Source organism: Podarcis tiliguerta (genome assembly GCF_965153285.1).
Source record: "Podarcis tiliguerta genome assembly, chromosome: 14".
In the NCBI taxonomy this organism is placed as follows: Eukaryota; Metazoa; Chordata; class Lepidosauria; order Squamata; family Lacertidae; genus Podarcis; species Podarcis tiliguerta.
In genome coordinates, this window is record NC_139547.1 from 11,454,960 (window position 1) to 11,475,462 (window position 20,503).

At 47.1% G+C, this 20,503-nt stretch overlaps 1 protein-coding gene across 2 annotated transcripts in view; it reads right to left on the bottom strand.

Annotated features, from left to right (window-relative positions):
* Positions 1–10,110, bottom strand: part of LOC310663811 (tropomodulin-3) — a 50,962-nt gene extending 40,852 nt beyond the window's left edge. Inside the window, exon 1 of one of the 2 annotated variants that reach the window (XM_083412244.1) lies at positions 9,998–10,110. The gene's annotated coding sequence lies outside the window, so the exon portion shown is untranslated. Of the gene's footprint in view, positions 1–6,358; positions 6,382–9,997 lie in introns of those variants that run through there. The other variant, XM_083412245.1, reaches the window with a different exon arrangement.
* Positions 10,111–20,503: the final 10,393 nt, after the last annotated feature.

Here is a 20,503-nt window from a genome sequence, read left to right on the forward strand (position 1 = left end):
ACAAACATTATCTACAGGGCCACAGGTCCCCCATCCCTGCTTTGCATTTCCATCACCTTCCATGTTTGCTAGGTATCGCCTCTTTCCACCCAGTCAGTGGCGTAGCGTGGGGGGTGCAGGGGGGCCGGCCGCACCGGCCGCAACATCTGGGGGGGGGGCCGCGCTCGCACTCGCAGCTCTCTGCCCCTACCTGGCTCACTCACTCTCTCTCACTGCAGTGCTGGCTGTGCAAATCCGATCCGAGCCGCCGGGTCGCCGCCCACTGTGGAGGGGAGGGTGCCAGGCATGCGGTGCGGTGCAGTGCGGAGAGAGCGAGGGACTATCTGGGGGAGGGACAGTGCAGCGGAGGGGGGGGGCGCAAATTACTTGCCTTGCCCCGGGTGCTGACAACCCACGCTACGCCACTGCACTCAGTGGAGATTCTGAGATGAACGACAGGTCTAAAGTCAAGGCATCCACGTGATTCCTCTCTTAGGAACATGCGGTACCTTTTTCAGATCAGTGAGACTCGGAATTATTTCTTTCGATCTCCCTGTATTCCTTCCCACCATCTTCTTAAAACTTTGCAGCTGTGGGGACTGGGTTATACACTTAAACATCGCCACTGAGTCCCACGCCACCTTACTTTGTCTCCCTCTCCAGGATGCGGCACTGCAAGGCACCCGTTTGCATGGTGACTTTTACCCAGCCTAACCGACCTACCTCACAGGATTGTTGTAAGGATAACAGTGGGAGCGGGGGAAATCCCCCAAACCACCCAGAGCCCCCTGGATGCAAAGGATAGAAATATAATAAGATATTGTGGGAGGAATGGAAATTCTATTCTGTATTGGAAATGGGCTTGAATTGGGCCAGGTTAGTCTGGAATGGTTCGCCTCGTGAAGGATGGAGAGTGCATTAATAATAATAATAATCATCATCATCATCATCATCATCATCCGCCTTTCACCATAAGGTCTGAGCATGTTTTTACATGAGTAGAATGTGTGCTTTTATTTAAAATGCATCTCTGGGTTATTTGTGGGTCATAGGAATTTGTTCATTCCCCCCCTCCCAAGGTCTGAGGGACAGTGGACCAGCCCCCTGCTGAAAAAGTTTGCTGACCCCTGGTCTACACTGACAGGCAGCAGTTGCCTCCAGATTTCTGGGACTTTCTGCATGCAAAGTAGATGCCCTAACCACTGGGCCACAGTTGTTCTCCATGAGCGCTGCAGCACTGTGCTACTGCTGCCATTGCAACATCCCTGTCGGATTTGGGGGGGGGGGGGTGAGAAAAGCTTAGAAAGCAAACAAAAGTTCCTGCTCCCAACAGAGGAAGGGCCTCTCCCCACCTCCCAAACCCCCATTCCAATGTGAGCCAGCATCTTAAAAGGGAAATGGCTTCCTGCGGCTAATGACCACAGCACCGCTGGCTGCCAAGCTGCCTATCCATTTGCCAAGTCAACACTAGGCTCTGTTTTTGTTCCTTCTCCCAGCGTAGTGCAAATCTGTTTATAATCAGACCAGACCACAATACTCTGGGAGGAGAAGGGAACCTTTTCCAATACGAGTGCTGGGGACTAGAGACAAACAGCCAACGTTTCATTTTTAAAGGAAGGTTGGCACAAAGGCCTCCTTATTCTCTCTTATCAAGCATTGGTCCAGCTGGCCAAACTGTCACAGGAGGACCTAGTTTGTTTCTGAGCTCCATCACAATCTTACACCTGCATCATTCTATTCCAAAGAATCACTAAACGTCCCAAAGTGAGTAATGGTCCCCATTTTTTTTATATATCTGGAAACATATGGAAAAACAGCATCTCTTGCGCTACAATGTGATCTGGTTATCAGTGCTGCCATCATTTTTGCTCCTCGTCTGTCAGCATCCCCTATCCTATGAGATTTTGAGCAGTTTGAACACACTGCAAACACTAGACTGGTTCAGGATGCATGTCACACTGAGATGCAGCCGACAGCACCCCCCCCCCCCAAAGAAAACCCTGATCAGGTGATGCTTTGCTTACAATGTTCTCTTGCGGGAACTTAGGGCTCCTCTGCACTATAAGCAGTACAGTGGTACCTCAGGTTAAGAACTTAATTCGTTCTTGAGGTCCGTTCTTAACCTGAAACTGCTCTTAACCTGAAACAACACTTTAGCTAATGGGGCCTCCCGCTGCCGCTGTGCTGCCGCCGCACGATTTCTGTTCTCATCCTGAAGCAAAGTTCTTAACCGGAGATACTATTTCTGGGTTAGCAGAGTCTGTAACCTGAAGCGTATGTAACCCGCGGTACCACTGTATTAGTCATGGCTTCTCCACCCCCAAGAATCCAGGGACCTACATTTAGCAGGAAAGGGACTGACTGTTAAACCACTCTAGAAATTGTACCTCTTAGCATCAGTGACTTCATTGTTAAAACACTATGGGAAGCAATGCATCAATGAAAATGCTAATAACCAAGTATGCCAGGATTCGAACCTAGGGCCCCTGGCGTGAAAAGCATGTGATTCACCTGTGGCTTTTCATCCAAAAGCTGAAGATACCAGGGATTCAAACGGCGGCCTGCATGCATAGCACATTCAAGTTTTTCCTCTGCAACGATGAGGGATAGAACCTTGCTTTAGATAAACATTTTTGTCTTATACCAGGCCTGAGTCATTAGTCCATCTAACTCATGTAGAGTGAACTTAGACTGGCAGCAATGTTCCAGTTTCTCGGTCCCCTGCCTGAAAACTTTGGAGCTATCTACCTGCAGCAACGGAAATGCTATTTGTCCTGAATTAAGACCTAAATAAATGTTTTAGCAGAGGCATGCAAAATACATGCACTCAGGACCCCTTGACCTCAGGCACTAACAAGGCTACAAAGAGGTTACTGGAGACGAGTGACCTGCAAAGTTACAGAGTCCTAATTGTTTTCTCTTTACAAGGCGGGCAGGGCTTCCAAATTTACTGAGGATCTTTGCAAAACAAAGCCCCATCGCTGAAGTTTTAAAATAGAAAATGACATCAGAGGCAAATAAACAAGAGCTGGTTTGGAACTAAGAAGCCTTTAAACATTGTCCTTATTTTTGGTCCGCCTCTTATTCCAATCAGCCTCTGGATGAACCTCAACAGGAGAAGGGAGGGCCTTTTGTAGGCAAAGTTTATCAGTTTTCCGCCATCAATCACAGGCTTGAAAAGGTTCCAGCTGCTTAAGGGAGACCAATTCCAACCTTCTCACCAAAGAACCCTCGCGTTAACTCTTCACCAGCCGGGAAACCAGTTCGGACATCCCTGCTCCAGTTGTGCCATAAAAATATGTCTTATTGATTCAGCAAAAACGTTCTCCTCATCAGTCTTCCAGCCAGCCAGCCATCCCCTTCCCAGGACACTCCATTGCACTCCATTGCATCTTCCGGAGCTTTGGGCTGGGCTGTCACCAATATGCTGATGACACTCAGCTCTATCTGTTGATGGATGGCCACACCGACTCGGCCCCGAACACACTGACCAGATGTTTGGAAGCTGTGGCTGGATGGTTTCGTGGGAGCCGATTGAAACTAAATCCTTCGAAGACAGAGGTCCTATGGCTAGGTCGGGATGGCATGGGGATGAGGGACCAACTCCCTTCTCTTGCGGGGGCCCAGTTAGTGCCATTGCCTTCCGTTAAGAGTTTGGGTGTAATCCTTGACGCCTCCCTTTCCATGGAGGCGCAAGTTACAGCAACAGCCAAGGCGACATTTTTCCACCTTCGCCGCATCAAGCAGTTGGTCCCTTACCTTTCCCGCCCCGACCTGGCCACAGTGATCCATGCGACGGTCATCTCCAGGCTTGACTACTGTAATTTGCTCTACGCGGGGCTGCCCTTGAAGCTGTCCCAGAAACTCCAGCGGGTACAGAATGCTGCAGCGAGGCTCCTCACGGGGTCTCTGCCATGGGAGCATATTCACCCAGTGCTTTTCAAGCTGCACTGGCTCCCGGTGGAGTACAGGGTCAGATTTAAGGTGCTGCTTTTGACCTTTAAAGCCCTTCACGGCCTAGGACCCTCGTACCTACGGGACCGCCTCTCCTGGTATGCCCCACGGAGAGCCTCAAGGTCCATAAATAACAACACGCTAGTGGTCCCAGGCCCTAAGGAAGTTAGATTGGCTTCAACCAGAGCTAGGGCCTTTTCAGCTCTGGCTCCGGCCTGGTGGAACGCTCTGCCTCATGAGACCAGGGCTCTGCAGGATCTGATTTCTTTCCGCAGGGCCTGTAAGACAGAGTTGTTCCGCCTGGCCTTTGGCTTGGAGCCAATTTGACTCCCTCCCTCCCTCTCTTTCTTTTTTCTTTTCCTTCTCCTCCTACGATGAGGCTACATTTTAATATTTTAATGTTCCATTATTTTAATGTATTTTACTTTTGTTTTTCTGTTGTAATCATTCATCTTGTTTTTATTATTGCTTGTAAGCCGCTCTGAGCCCGGCCTTGGCTGGGGAGGGCGGGGTATAAATAAAAATTATTATTATTATTATTATTATTATTATTATTATTTTGGAGGAGATAAAAGAATAAAGAGGGAATGTTTTATAATGGCGAAGGCAGTAACTGGAGAATCTTAGCCAGTGTGGTGTAGTGGTTAAGAGCGGTAGTCTCGTAATCTGGGGAACCGGGTTCGCTTCCCCGCTCCTCCACATGCAGCTGCTGGGTGACCTTGGGCCAGTCACACTTCCTTGAAGTCTCTCAGCCCCACTCACCTCACAGAGTGTTTGTTGTGGGGGAGGAAGGGAAAGGAGAATGTGAGCCGCTTTGAGACTCCTTAAAGGGAGTGAAAGGCGGGATATCAAATCCAAACTCTTCTTCTTCTTTAAACTTTTGTAAACGAACTGGACAGCACTGGGTGGAAGGTTGAAAAAACAACTTCCAATAAAAAAAGGAACAATCGAATAACCTAGATTGAGCATTTGACGATTTGGAAGAAATATTGCATACACAACTGACAGGTGGCTCTAGCTGGACGTCTTTTATTTTTCCCTCTATTTTCCTTTCCCTTGGTAGTTGTCTGTTTGTTGTTGTTGTTGTCTCTCTCGTATTTCTGTTCTTATCCTGAAGCAAAGTTCTTAACCTGAAGCACTATTTTTGGGTTAGCGGAGCGTGTAACCTGAAGAGTATGTAACCTGAAGCGTATGTAACCTGAGGTACCACTGTAAAATGAAGTATTATCAGGGTTCAGAGATGCATTCCAACTAGAGGGAAAGAATTTGCCGAGTGTGCAAACGGGTGCATGACAGGTCCATGGAGTGTCACGAGCAGGAATCGGCAAAGTTTTTGTGGCTTGGGCCGGTTCACGGTCCCGCAGAAGCCGCGGTGGGCCAGAGTGCGCGCACACACATGCGCAAATGCCATTTCCTGCGCTGGAGAAGGCATATGCAGCTTCCCATTGGCTGCAGGAGCTTCCTGCAGCCAATAGGAACCCGGCCAGCGTTGCGGAAGGCGGTCCCCACTTTGCTCCGCGCCAGTTTAGCTCGGCGCACAGGACCTGACAGAGCGGACGGTGGAGGTCCATGGGCCGGTTAAACGACCCCCATGAGCCGCTTGTGGCCCACGGGCCTTAGGTTGCCAACCCCTGGTCACGAGGGCCAGGCTGAAAGGGCTCGAGGGCCACATTTTGGTCCCTGAACTTGAGGTGACACATCCGTGGTGTGGGCTGAGCCATCAGTAGATTGGGGGAGAGTGTAAGCCTAATTGACATTTCTGGTTGATCATGGTTCCCTCTCAACTCAGCGATTCTAGGTATCCCAAGCCAGATTTATTTATTTTTTAATTTGCATTTTGGCCTGAACTGCTTTTTCCCTCTTCCCTTTCCTCCAGCAGCGACAACTTGTCTCCTTTGGGAATCAGCTCCCAACTCCTCACATCTGGTTTTGCTATAAGATTTCCCAAGCACGCACCACTCAAAAAAAGTCTTGTGAGGGACACATCCAGTATCACGAGGACTAAGGTTGGGGTACTGTGCCTGCCACCCCGTTCTCTTCCCACTGTTTGTTTATCTTTAAAAGAAGAAAGACAATCGCTCTGGTTGTTTCCACAACTGAACTTTATATCCCGGAGGCCAAAGCAAACAAACTGGTCTAGGAGATGCCCCAAGCATTATGGAAACATTTCGAGTATGTACACATTTACATAGCAAACAGAGCCTAGAGACCGAAGGGAGCCCTGCCATTCAAAGTACCATTTCTAGAAGCCAAACATACCTTTCGAATGCTCTTATTTCCTGTTTCTACTCAGCTACGCCACTCAGCACCGGAACTGCTTTGCATTAATAAGAGTGACAGCGGCGCACACCTAACATTTTATTAGGCACACCACATCAGGTGAGCATTCCTGAGTCGAGATACCTGGGGGGGACGGGACACATACCTGTGCAGCTTTTTTAAAAGTCCCATGGAAGGTAAAACGGCTCGTTTGAAACTGTAGCACAATAATACAAGCAGAAGAAAAGAATAAGTAGGAGATCTCGAGGTTGTATCAAACCAAGTTCTGCTCATAGTACACCCAGTGAAATTCCTGGACCTCAGTTAGTCATCTGCTTAAACAGAAGTTAGTCATGTTCATTAACTTTGGTCCCATCTGTACAATACTTGGAGGAGTGTCACAGCACTTCAAATTTAGTTTGTCAAAGGTGCTGAGAGTTAGGAGACGCCTTTTCCCCTCAAGGAGCTACAATCCCCAGAGTTCCCTGGGAAGAGGGACAGACTGTTAAACCCCTCAGAGTTACAGCTCTGTGAAGGGAATTGGGGTCTCCTAGCCGCTCTCATCACCCATAACAAACTACAGTTCCCAAGACTGGAGGAAGCCATGACTGTTTCAAGTAGCATAATACTGCTTTAAATGTTTAGTGCGGATGGGGTCTGGACTAAAAAAGGTAAAGGTAAAGGCACCCCTGCCCGTACGGGCCAGTCTTGCCAGACTCTAGGGTTGTGCGCTCATCTCACTCTATAGGCCGGGAGCCAGCGCTGTCCGCAGACACATCCGTGTCATGTGGCCAGTGTGACAAGCTGCATCTGACGAGCCAGCGCAGCACACGGAACGCCGTTTACCTTCCCGCTGGTAAGCGGTCCCTATTTATCTACTTGCACCCAGAGGTGCTTTCGAACTGCTAGGTTGGCAGGCGCTGGGACCGAACGACGGGAGCGCACCCCGCCGCGGGGATTCAAACTGCCGACCATGCTATCGGCAAGTCCTAGGCGCTGAGGCTTTTACCCACAGCACCACCCGCATCCCCTAGGGGTCTGGACTAGCATTGGATATAACCCCAACTTCTGAAAGCAACACCTTACAAATATGGGAATACTTTAATAGACACTGTTGACATTCTTTGAACTCTTCTAGTCCACTAAACAGATGCCAATGACAACTCCATCAGCAGAGCGTGGGACTATTAATCTCAGGGTTGCGAGTTCGAGGCGCGGCTTGGGCAAAAGAAGCCTGCATTGCAGGGGGCTGGACTAAATGACCCGCATGGTCCCTTCCAGCTCCAGAATTTTGTGATTCTATTATTCTAGGACGTTTGTTTGTTTGTTTAACTGCCACCGTGATAGACCAGTCTTTTATTTAAGCACAGGCCTGATAGCCATAGGCTCGGATTGCTTATTTGCTGTATTTTCAGTCGCCTCATGCAAGGAGCCCCTAGCCTTCCTCAGCCCGGTGAGCTGTTTGAGAAAGGTCTGATGCCAACGAGGCATACATGATGGGTTTCCATGGCACATTTCCCTTTAAGACCACCTGACCATATTTCAAAGAAACACTCTTTATGAAGATTATCATGGAACATCAGTACTATTTTCACTTCTAGCACCCTACTCTCCCCAAAGCATTTTCAACAGCATGCCAGCACAAAGCCAATCCAAACATTCAGACAGCCATGTAGGACAGCCCTCCTTCACCCAATGGGAAATGAAATAAAAATAAATATAATGTACTTCTTTGAGAGGGGCAGGGGCAGCTCCTCGTCTTTAACCTCACACCCCCAGATGGGCATGTCAATCCATACCTACAGATGTGCCCAGAAAATTTGGTGGGATCCGAATGACCATTATAGGGTGGAGATATAGGAGCATCAGCTGCACAAGGTGTTCCAAACCAAGGCTATGCAGACATCGCACCTTTAAAGCACAATCATAGAATCATAGAGTTGGAAGAGACCACAAGGGCCATCGAGTCCAACCCCCTGCCAAGCAGGAAACACCATCAGAGCACTCCTGACATATGGTTGTCAAGCCTCTGCTTAAAGACCTCCAAAGAAGGAGACTCCACCACACTCCTTGGCAGCAAATTCCACTGTCAAACAGCTCTTACTGTCAGGAAGTTCTTCCTAATGTTTAGGTGGAATCTTCTTTCTTGTAGTTTGGATCCATTGCTCCGTGTCCGCTTCTCTGGAGCAGCAGAAAACAACCTTTCTCCCTCCTCTATGTGACATCCTTTTATATATTTGAACATGGCTATCATATCACCTCCTCTTCTCCAGGCTAAACATGCCCAGCTCCCTTAGCCGTTCCTCATAAGGCATCGTTTCCAGGCCTTTGACCATTTTGGTTGCCCTCCTCTGGACACGTTCCAGTTTGTCAGTGTCCTTCTTGAACTGTGGTGCCCAGAACTGGACACAGTATTCCAGGTGAGGTCTGACCAGAGCAGAATACAGTGGCACTATTACTTCCCTTGATCTAGATGCTATACTTCTATTGATGCAGCCCAATCGGAGCACATGCTTTCCCTTAAAGGATTCTGGGCCCTGTAGTTTACCCCTCGCAGAGTTGCAGTTCCCAGCAGCCCTTTGCGAACTGCAGTGCCCAGAATTCTTTGAGGGAAAGAATGTGTTTCAAAGATATAGTGTGAGTCACTTCCTAGTTCCTACATTACCACCTCAGCCGGCACTGGGGAAACAGGAAGGGCATTAAGGTTAGTAAGTCCAGAGTCTAAATTAAAAGTTGCTCACACTCTGGACCGTGGTGAGAAAGGATTCCCTTTCCATTCACCCTGCACACCTAGAACAGATGTAAAGCAAAGAGCGATCTTTCGTTGCATGCAACAGGAATGGAAACACCGAAAAGCAAAAGAGGACTCGCTTGTACCAAGATGTTGGGCGTAGTACAAAACGTTCCACAGCCAAGGGGAGGCAGGCACCATGGCAAAACAAGGCTCACTCTCACCTGCCATTAAACTCTTGGCCATTTTTTAATCAGCTGCGGAACAAAAGTGACACATCTGTCCACTTTATGGGGAAATCATATTGGTGACAAAAAACCACACACACCCCAAAGCTCTGCACGCTGCAGTCCTGAGCAGAAATGCCCAAGGTGGGGTGGGGAGACAAAAGCATCCAACAGAACACCAAACCCCACTTGCAAAACATCCCCCCCCCTTTCTTCCCCAGAGAGAGAGAGAGAGAGAGAGAGAGAGAGGAAGTAAGTTTCCTTGAGTTGGGGAGCCGGCATGTAGTCAGAGAGAGAGGAAATCCTTGCAGAGCAGACGGAGAAGGGGGGGGGGTGGATAAGATTCACGATGCGACAAGGGGTGGAGTTGAGCTTCCTGGGTGTGAGTTTGTCAAGTTTGCAGAGGAAAAGAGCTGTGGGGAAGGGAGGCACGGGGGAAGAACTGAAGCGGGTGTGGAAGTGGAGCGACTCCGGATCCTACTCCGCGTTGCTGGATCTGCACAGCAACTGCTCCCCCAGAAGAGAGCTTCAACTGACTCTTTGTCCTTGTGCATACCACCCTTTTAAATAATCAATCATCATCATCATCATCATCTACGCCTGCTTTCCCACAGCGGCAGCTAGCTCCCTCCTCTTTCCGCCTCACCTAGAGCTCTGCAGTTGGAAGGGGTCCCCCGCGGTCATCTAGTCCAACCCCGGCAAGGCAGGAATCTTTCCCCCCAACTTTTCCCAAAGTGCGGCCAAAGTGACAGAAATCCCCTCCAGGTGCAAGAGCCTCGCCCGGGTCCGGCTAATTCCGCCCCGCCCTTCCCGCTCCGACCCCCCTCGTCGCCCCTGGAGGACTCACCCAGCCAGGCGGCGAACTTCTCCCAACCTTTTCGAAGAAGGAGAGGAAACGTAGAAGGCTGCGGCTGCCGAGTCTCCGCCCGGCCACTGCGCCTGCGCTCCCCTCCCAGGACGGGCTCCGAGGAGGCGCTCGCGTGGGATCATGGGAGGCGTAGTCCGCCATTGATTTGGGCTGTAGTCCGGAAGCCTCTAGCTCGAGGGATGGAGCGGGAGGGGAGAATCCCGGGGATGACGCCGCCGCCCCATCTTCCATTGCACACGCAGACCTGGGATTCCCCCAAAGAAGGAATCATAGAATTGTAGAGTTGGAAGGGACCACAGGGGTCATCTAGTCCAACCCCCTGCGATGCAGGAATCTTTTGCCCAACGTGGGGCTCGAACCCCCTACCCAGACATTAAGGGTCTCGCGCTCCACCGAATGAACTACCCTCAGCATTCCACTTCTGCGAGCCATTAATTATAATTAATATTAATAATATAATATAATATAATATAATATAATATAATATAATATAATATAATATAATATAATATAATATAATATAATATAATATAATATAATTTGTTTGCTTGCTCCATTAAAAATAAACCACTAAACCAGATTCATAAAGCAATTTATATACTTAATGATAATAATACTGACATTTTGTCTGCAAATTTTGAGTGCCTGTGTTTATTGTTATTTTTAAAATAAATTGTTTCTTGAAATTGATGAGGAGGGGATGTATTCTTCCTGGCTGGGAAGGTGTTGGTGTAATCAGGTCAATTCAAAATAAATAGCAGCAGCAGCAACAACATCGTCAACCAATATACGTAAAAAACACACAATACGTTTGTATAAAACATTACAAATAAAACAATTTAACAGCTTAAAACTAGATGGGAGAGAAAATACTGCCTAATGCAGAAATTAAGCAGTAGTATGCTAAATATCAACATGCTCCAGATGATGTACTATATCTTATTTCCAGTAATTTGGATCCAAGACTCAACCTTCAAGCACCCATGTCTCACCTAGGGTACTGCAGACACTCCCATTCCAGTTCTTACCCAGAGTGGCCTTATGGACACTCTTATCATGGGCACACACTCCACCCAGAGGCCAGTAATTTCTTTTCCACATTCTCCCACCAATTCATCCAGGGTTGGGGTGGGGGTGTAAACAAAGGTTTTTTGAGTGGCAGGGATGGGGGGACAGGACCCTTGGCCTTGTAACCTACAAAGCAATGACTTTTACAGCACTTTCTCTGAATTAAAGTTCATAGAATCAGAATTGTAGAGTTGGAAGGGAGGCCATGCAAGTCATCTAGTCCCAACTCCTGCAATGCAGGAAACTTACCGTATTTTTTGCTCCATAAGACACACTTTTTCCCTCCTAAAATGTAAGGGGAAATGTGTGTGCGTCTTATGGAGCAAATGCAGGGGGGAGGCAGGCTGAAAAAGCCCCCGCGGCTCTTGCGGGCTTTTCCCCAGGAGGGAGAAGGGATTAATGCGGCCAGTCGGTCCCTTCTCCCTCCTCGTAGAAAAGCCCGCAGGAGCCGTGCACTCCTTAAAGGGTGTGCGGCTCCTGTGGGCTTTTCTACTAGGTGGGGGAATTCCCCTACCTCGTAGAAAAGCCAGCAGAAGTCGCACACCCATTAAAGAGCGCACGGCTTTTGCAGGAGGTGGGGGAATTCTAGGTGCGCCCTATGGTCAGGTGCGCCTTATGGAGCGAAAAATACGGTACCTAACCTAGAGCTCAAATTCATGAGCCTGAGATTAAGTGCCTCATGCTCTACTGACTATCTGAGCTGACATAAGGGGAACAGGGAAGAAACATACATTTCAACGTGCATGTTTCTTAAAGAAAAATAAACAGTTTCTAATGATCAAGTGGGCTTTAGATATTGGGAAAACCATTAACTTAACAGCATGGGAAGAACTATGGGGAAAGAACTGGAAATTTACAGCCTGTGAAGTATTGAGGGAAAACATAATCAAGATGTTTTATAGATGGTACTTAACACCTACCAAAATAGCTAAAATGTAGAAGAGAAAAACAAATCTGTGCAGAAGGTGTGGTAAAACAGAGGGGACACTTATACATCTTTGGTGGACCTGTGAAAAAATCAAAAGCTTCTGGAACACAGTGTATTTTTAAAAATGTTTAAGTATAACTTTATGAAAAGTTTTTTTACTAGGGATAACGGACACAGGCATAGCAAGAGAAGATCAGAAAATATTCCTCTATGCCACAGGAGCGGCAAGGATCCTAGCTGCTAAAAACTGGAAAAAAGAAACTGTACCAACAGAAAAGGAATGGCAAGATAAACTGTCAGAGTATATTGAACTGGCTAGATTAAGAGAGGCAATTAGAGACCACACTAGACAAGAGTTTCAAAAAGCATGGGGGAAATGCAGAGAATACTTCACAAAACAGTGCCCTAAAATATATACCTGGACTTGTTTCGATTAATGTCTGCAGGAGACTTTGTGGATATTTAAGTTATAATTAGAAAAATCTTAATAATTATTCATAAAGGACACAGTTTATAAGAAGTAAATAAGGAGGCCAGATACAGGATTAAGAAAGTCTTTTATTTGGTTGGTTGTATTGTTGTATGTTATGTTCACTGTATGTTATGTTCACGTTTAATGTGTATTGGGGGTGGGGGTTGTGTTCTGTTGTAAATAAAATTCCAATAAAAATTTAAAAGAAAAAAAAGAAAAGAAAAAAAAAATAGTTTCAGCTCAGTTCTCATAGGGTAAAGGGGCCCCTGACCATTAGGTCCAGTCGTGACCGACTCTGGGGTTGCGGCGCTCATCTCGCTTTATTGCCCAAGGGAGCCAGCGTACAACTTCCGGGTCATGTGGCCAGCATGACTAAGCCGCTTCTGGTGAACCAGAGCAGCGCACGGAAACACCGTTTACCTTTCCAACGGAGTGGTACCTATTTATCTACTTGCACTTTGACGTGCTTTCAAACTGCTAGGTTGGCAGGAGCAGGGATCGAGCAACGGGAGATCACTCCGTCGCAGGGATTCGAACCGCCGACCTTCTGATCGGCAAGCCCTAGGCTCTGTGATTTAACCCACAGCGCCACCCGCGTCCCTTAGTACTCATACTATGCTCTAAAAAGAAGCAAGCCATCATCCCCCACCCCTTTTGCTTAACTTGCAAGTTAGAAACAGAAATTTTGGAACTCGTGTAGCAAAGCAATAAAGCAGCATCTTCGACTTAACAGTCAGAAATGCCTCTGCCACTGAAATGCCAGGTTTTCTGTATCCACCCAGAACACTGCCAACTTCAGTTCACACTACCACCATCCACAACAGTGGATAAAAACAGGATCATCATTTTTACTACCTCTCTCAAACCAGGTTCAGTTTTGAGCAACCACTCACCTTAGCACATGAATCAATCTGTTTATAGTGGTGGCAGGACAAGAGTTTGCCCAGAGATGGAAGGCCTTTGATATCATTTGCCATCAAAGCACAGGATGATCAGGAAGGCACACCTGAAAGACTTGTTCAGGGATGCACAAAGGAAAGGATCTGGTCCCGAACTGATCTATTACTAAGAACTGCACAATGCATGGAAGAACCTATTACATTTTTGATAGAGAATGGTGCCCAGAATAAGCAGAAGCACCACATGCGAAACAGAGTTCTGCATACCTAGGTGGTCCATTGCCAAGACAGCAGGGCACAACCTATTTTGCCATAGGTCTTAACATGGGGAGGAAAAACCCTAATAACTTTCAAACTGCTGATCAGAACTTCATTAGGCCAATGAAAAGGTTAGGTCGACTACAAGCCTGAATAAAATGCACCAGTGCCCCCCCCCCAAAAATTGGAAATAAATAAATGATAAAGGTAAAAAAGGTAAAGGACCCCTGACAGTTAAATCCAATCGCAGACGACTCTGGGGTTGCGGCGCTCATCTCGCTTTACAGGCCGAGAGAGCCGGCGTTTGTCCGCAGACAGTTTTTCCGGGTTATGTGGCCAGCATGACTAAGCCGCTTCTGGCGTAACGGAACACCGAAACCAGAGCAGCGCACGGAAACGCCATTTACCTTCCTGCCAGAGCAGTACCTATTTATCTACTTGCACTTTTTTTTTTGCATGCTTTCAAACTGCTAGGTTGCAGGAGCTGGGACAGAGCAATGGGAGCTCACCCCATTGCAGGGATTTGAACCGCCGACCTTCAGATCGGCAAGCCCAAGAGACTCTGTGGTTTAGACCACAGTGCCACCCGCGTCCCCTAAATAAATGATATGCTTTCTTAAAGGGAAAACAAGGCCAGAGTGTCGCTTCGGTGGCAATTATTATCAAATCAATTTGGAATCTGGCACTTTTTCAGACCTCATGTGAACATCAGGTAGTTCACATACGCCGCATTTTGTGTTGTTAGCCCAACTAATGTCGTTTTTGTAAGCTGCAGAATCTTACAAGGCTTTTCCATGACGTAGCCTTGCTTTTACCGCCTGCTTTAACTATACTTATGGTCCATTGTCATTTCCCCACTTCTTCGGGGCTCGGGATAGGAGAGTCCCACATGAAAGACAATGCTATCTTAGAGCTCTTTGTTCCATCCCATGAAAAGCACCCTCTATGCTAAACCGGGAGTTTTCTGCTACTGATCTGCTTGAGTTGTATAATGGCTGTGACAGTTTCCTCTGAGTGTGATAGGCGGGAAGGGGGTTGGCGCTGAGAGATGCCACCAAGCCAAGTTGAGTACTTCTGGCACCCTGCCCATGGTTTGGATGAAGAGAGGCTTTTGTATGCTCAAGAGTATGCCTGCCATTGAGCAGAGGTCTATTATAATTCTGCAGTGCTCCTTAGAAAGCGTGTCTTTCCCCAAACTTGCAACTACATGCTTGAGCAAGGGAGATTTTTTAAAAAATATATAGTAATAGTAAAACTTCCTTTTCAGAGGAGTAGCCTAACTTCTGACATCTACCATGAAACAGAAATTTAAACTGTACCAGCTCTCGGGGAAACACAAAATGTTTAAAACACACACAGAAGAGATGAGTAGTTGGCGGTGCTTATGTCTTTAAGAAATATAAAGAGAGAAAGAAAGAAAGACGAACAAAGACAGAAAGAAGCTCTTTTTGCAGAAACTCAAGTAAAGAGCCCAATGAAAGATTGCAAGAGGGAATCTGTGATTTGTTAATTAGAACAAGCGGGACCTGCTGCAACAAAACGCAGCGGTGCACAGTGTTCCTGTTCACATTCCAGCCAGCAAGTCACACCCCTTTCCAGAACACTCCATTCCACCATTTATTTATTTACTAGATTTATATCCCACCATTCCTCCATAGAGCTCAAGGTGGAGTACATGTTTCCCCCTGTCATTTCCCCCAATACTTTTAATTGTCAACGCACATTTGTGCAGGTTTAACAGATGAATAAAGTTGCATAGGATTAATTGACTAAGATTTCTGTAAATGGGGGGGGGGAGAGAGGAGGAGTCCACATTGATCCAATAAATTGTTTGATTGACACAATAAGTGTGTGTGCAGCAGCAGTCCTATCCCATCCTTGCCATTGCTTCCAATATCTCTGGGCCATTTTCCTTTTTAGGAGGACAGAAGTGTTTGCTCCACAGAGCTGTGACAGCATCCCCTTACCTGGGCTACTGCTCTCAGGTGTAGTGAAGGATGCAATTCTATCGCAAAGTTGAAGAGTCGGCTGTCAATCCAGTAGGCTTCTATTTATGGCAGTTGGTGGGGAGGAACGACCTCATCCTTGGCCTCCACATGTCTTGAACTAGCCCTGATTGTCTAACCTGGAATTCCCATCATAGAATGGCTTGAGCTTGGGAGAGGAAAAGAGAAAAAAATAATATGCCTTGGCAGATGTAGGTCTACAGCTTCCTCATATGTCATTGAGCATTCATCCTGATTTGCTTGCACAAAGCTTATGCAGAGGTTAGACTACGCCTGGTCTTTGCTGAGCATTCATCCCAATTTATTTGTGGGAACTTATACAACAAAGAACATTCATCCCGATTTGCCTGTGTGTTGTTTAGATGTCTTCCTATTAATCATTAGCTCATCCTTCATGTTTGAATTAATTTCCCCAGTGTGGTGCAGTGGTTAAGAGCAGTAGACTTGTAATCTGGTGAACCGGTTTCGATTCCCCGCTCCTCCACATACAGCTCCTGGGTGACCTTGGGCCAGTCACACTTCTCTGAATTCTCTCAGCCCCACTCACCTCACAGAGTGTTTGTTGTGAGGGTGGAAGGGACAGGAGAATGTTAGCTGCTTTGAGACTCCTTAGGGTAGTGATAAAGCGGGATATCAAATCCAAACTCTCCTTTTTCTTCTTCTTCCCCAACTCTTTCCTAACTGCAAAAAGTCTGTTTTTTTTTAAAGATGGACTTGTTAAACTACAGCAATCAACACAGTGTTTTAATCCACTAATTGTGCAAACCTACATTTGTTGGAGTACACTTGCACCCTTCCTGGGAAGAATTATCATTATCATCATCATCATCATCATTATTATTATTATTATTATATCATCACAGGGTATTTTACCATATACAAGCACAGAAAATACATACCATAGTAACAATAAACCCCACAATACCCCCTCCTCCAGTTTAAAACACCATTGATTGTTTAATTAGCCAAAGGCCTGGGAGAAATAAAATATCAACCAAACAATGTTAAAAACACTTCAATGGCTTTGCTAGGTGAACAGATGCACAATCACGATCTGAACCTTGGTGCCGTTTCAGTATCAGGAATAAGGTGCACCGAAAGAGTGCATTTTTGAGTGGGGGGGCAGCCCCAGACATGCATGTCCTTTGATGAGTGCATATCTTCACGGGTGGTGACAGAAATGAGCTAAGCATCTTGGGATGACATGTTCCAATTCCTTCCTCATAATTAAGTCATCTATATTGTGTCACTGCAAAGAGGCACACTGTTTAATTAAATGAGCGCATGGTTCATTATACATCAATGATAGGGGAAGATTTCTTTGATGCTTAGCAGACTGGCTTTTCTGGTGGTTCCAGTTTAGGAATCAAGATTGCTGCTTATGGTTACGTTCCTCTTTAACAAGCGCTTCCACATGAACCTGGAAGGATGGTGCTCTGCTATAATTAGAACTTGTGATCAAGATAATTTCTAAGATTGCCCCCAAGGAAAGGCTGGGACAGGCAGGTGTGTCGTTCAGGGAGGAAGAGAGGCAGTCCCCACCTTTCAGTCTCGGTGAGTTAGGATATTACTATTCCTCCAGAGGGGACGCGGGTGGCGCTGTAGGTTAAACCACGGAGCCTAGGACTTGCCAATCAGAAGGTCGGCGGTTCGAATCAGCGCGACAGGGTGAGCTCCCGTTGCTCGATCCCTGCTCCTGCCAACCTAGCAGTTCGAAAGCACATCAAAGTGCAAGTAGATAAATAGGTACCGCTCCGGCGGGAAGGTAAATGGTGTTTCCGTGCGCTGCTCTGGTTTGCCAGAAGCGGATTAGTCATGCTGGCCACATGACCTGGAAGCTGTATGCCAGCTCCCTCGGCCAATAAAGCGAGATGAGCGCCGCAACCCCAGAGTCTGCCATGACTGGACCTAATGGTCAGGGGTCCCTTTACCTTTACCTTTATTCCTCCAGAAGGACCCAGTTCTCTGGTTATGATGAGATAATAAAAAGTTAACAATCAAAAATTCTCTGAGGCAGGGGAAATCTACGGTGCTTTATGCGAATTTACTTGTAAGTAATCTGCCCCACTCCCACTCGAGATCACTCTTCTGGGAGCTAGGAGGACTGAGATCTATCTACATGATCCAAGCTTAGGGTTTCTTATGCCCAGTGAAGGATCTGCTAAACATTCTGTTTTAAAACTTAAAGATAGGTTCGCCCATTAGGAACCACCGCCCCCCTGCAAAAACCCACAGTTGGGCAATACTTTGATATTGGGGCTAACCAGAATGTCACAAAAGAGTGAGCAAGCTTTCTGAGTTTTCCATAACTCTTGCCAGGCAACAAACCAAGGGATTGAGGGGAAGGGAACAGCAACAAAAATTAGGCTGGATGTTGTAGGCATGAGGTCTGGATTTTGACTCACTGTAGGGGGAGAGCCATAGCTTAGCGGTCGAGCATCTGCTCTGCACACAGAAGGCACCAGGTTCAATCCCTAGAATTGTAGAGTTGGGACCCAAAGGGTCATCTAGTCAAACCCCCTACCGTGCAGGAATGCCCTGGCAGCTCCAAGTAGGGATGGCAATTTCCCAATGTGACCTTCAGCCCAAATCATGATGGGCTGAATGAGAGCCATGCCTCGTCCTCCTGAACATCAGATTCAACCTCGGAACTTGTGTGCCAGAATTTGGGCACATGCCTCTGAGCATATGCAGAATGTTGTTCTGCTAACCACTGAAAAATAATCCCCAGTTGCAAGGCTACAAATAGGTGTAGAGGAAAAGAACGGTGGAAATGGAGGCATCCTGACCTGTTAACACAAATTGAAGTAACGCGAGGAAATCAGATTCTGTTACGCGTTGCAGTAAATCTATGTTTTATTATTTTAAAAGTTTATGTTGTGGTGTAGTGGTTGAGAGCGGTAGTCTTGTAATCTGGGGAACAGGGTTCGCGTCTCTGCTCCACCACCTGCAGCTGCTGGGTGACCTTGGGCTAGTCACACTTCTCTGAAGTCTCTCAGCCCCACTCACCTCACAGAGTGTTTGTTGTGGGGGAGGAAGGGAAAGGAGAATGTTAGCCGCTTTGAGACTCCTTAAAGGGAGTGAAAGGCGGGATATCAAAAACTCTTCTTCTTCTTCTTCTTCTTCTTCTTCTTCTTCTTCTTCTTCTTCTTCTTGAATTGTTTTGATTTTGAATTACATATGGGGGGGGGGAGGTACCATAATCTTTTCAGAGCTTGGGGCCTTTAAAGGCCTTAATCTGGCCCTTCACCAATGGTCAGGGATGATGGGAGTTCACATGCTGAGTTCACAAAGTTGGCTGCCCCTGGGCTGGATTGTCAAGATGAGGAGCTGGGAGGCAAGGGTTCAAACCCCTTCTCAGCCAGGGAAGGCCCCCAGGTGACCGTGGGCCATTGACCTTAACCTACCTCACAAGGTGTTTTTATATTGTTATAAGGATGAAACGGAGAGGTGGGAGGAAGCCTGTACACTCTTTGGAGCAAAAGGTGTAATGCAAATGGAGTAAATAAATATACTGCTGCATTGCAGGGTGTTGGACTAGATAACTCTTTGGGTCCCTTCCAATCCTATGATTTTTCTATACAACTAAAACAAACATTTAAAAACCCATTAGGTGCGCTTCCCCAGCCCATCAGGCATATAGAGGTAGCAATGTGGACACCCACACCCACCCTGCCTTTGATGCACATACCAAAGGCAAAGGAGCTTGGGGAGCCGGACAAAGTTGGACACCCCAACCTACATCACAGAGTGAAGTAGACAGGCAAACTAATGCCAGTGTACTGGAAGAAGCAAAGATCACCAGTGTCAAAGCGATGATTCTTCAACATCAACTTCGTTGGACTGGTCATGTTGTGCGGATGCCTGATTACCGTCTTCCAAAGCAACTACAGTGGTACCTCGGGTTAAGAACTTAATTCGTTCTGGAGGTCCGTTCTTAACCTGAAACTGTTCTTAACCTGAGGTACCACTTTAGCTAAGGGGGCCTCCTGCCGCCGCCATGCCACCGCCGCGCAATTTCTGTTCTCATCTTGAAGCAAAGTTCTTAACCCGAGGTACTATGTTTCTGGGTTAGCGGAGTCTGTAACCTGAAGCGTCTGTAACCCGAGGTGCAGTGTACTCTATTCCAAACTTAAAAATGGAAAGCGTAATGATGGTGGTCAACTAAAGAGATTCAAAGACTCTCTCCAGGCAAATCTAAAAAAAATGTAGTATAAACAACGACAACTGGGAAACAGTGGCCTGCGAGTGCTCCAATTGGAGAACAGCTTTTATCAAAGGTGACGCGGGTTTTAAAGACACTCGAACTCAGGACGAAAGGGAGAAACATGCTAAGAGGAAGGCACTCTTGTCAAACTCTCACTATGATCAACTCCCGCCCAGAAACCTATGTCCCCACTGTGGAATGACGTGTGGATCCAGAATTGACCTCCACAGTCACTTATGGACTCACTGTTAAAACCGTGTCCATGGAAGACAATCTTACTCGGCTACGAGTGATCGCCAAAGAAGCTGTGAGGATGAAATGGAGAGGGGGAAGGAAGCCTGTGTTGTGCGCATAGCTGTCAACTTTTCCCTTTTCTTGCGAGGAATCCTATTCGGATTAAGGGAATTTCCCTTTCAAAAAGGGAAAAGTTGACAGCTATGGCTGTGCGCCCCACCTTCAGCTCCTTGGAGGAAAAGATGGGGTGCAAATGCAATAGGTTAATATACTCCTGCATTGCAATTCCCCCCCCCCCCCAAATGCATTAGGTGCGGTTCTGGACCGGGCAGACCCCGGCCAGGCAAGGGATGCGTCGGAGTCCCAAGAACTACGAGTCCCAGAGTGCTCAGCAGCGGCGCTGAGGCTGCGCA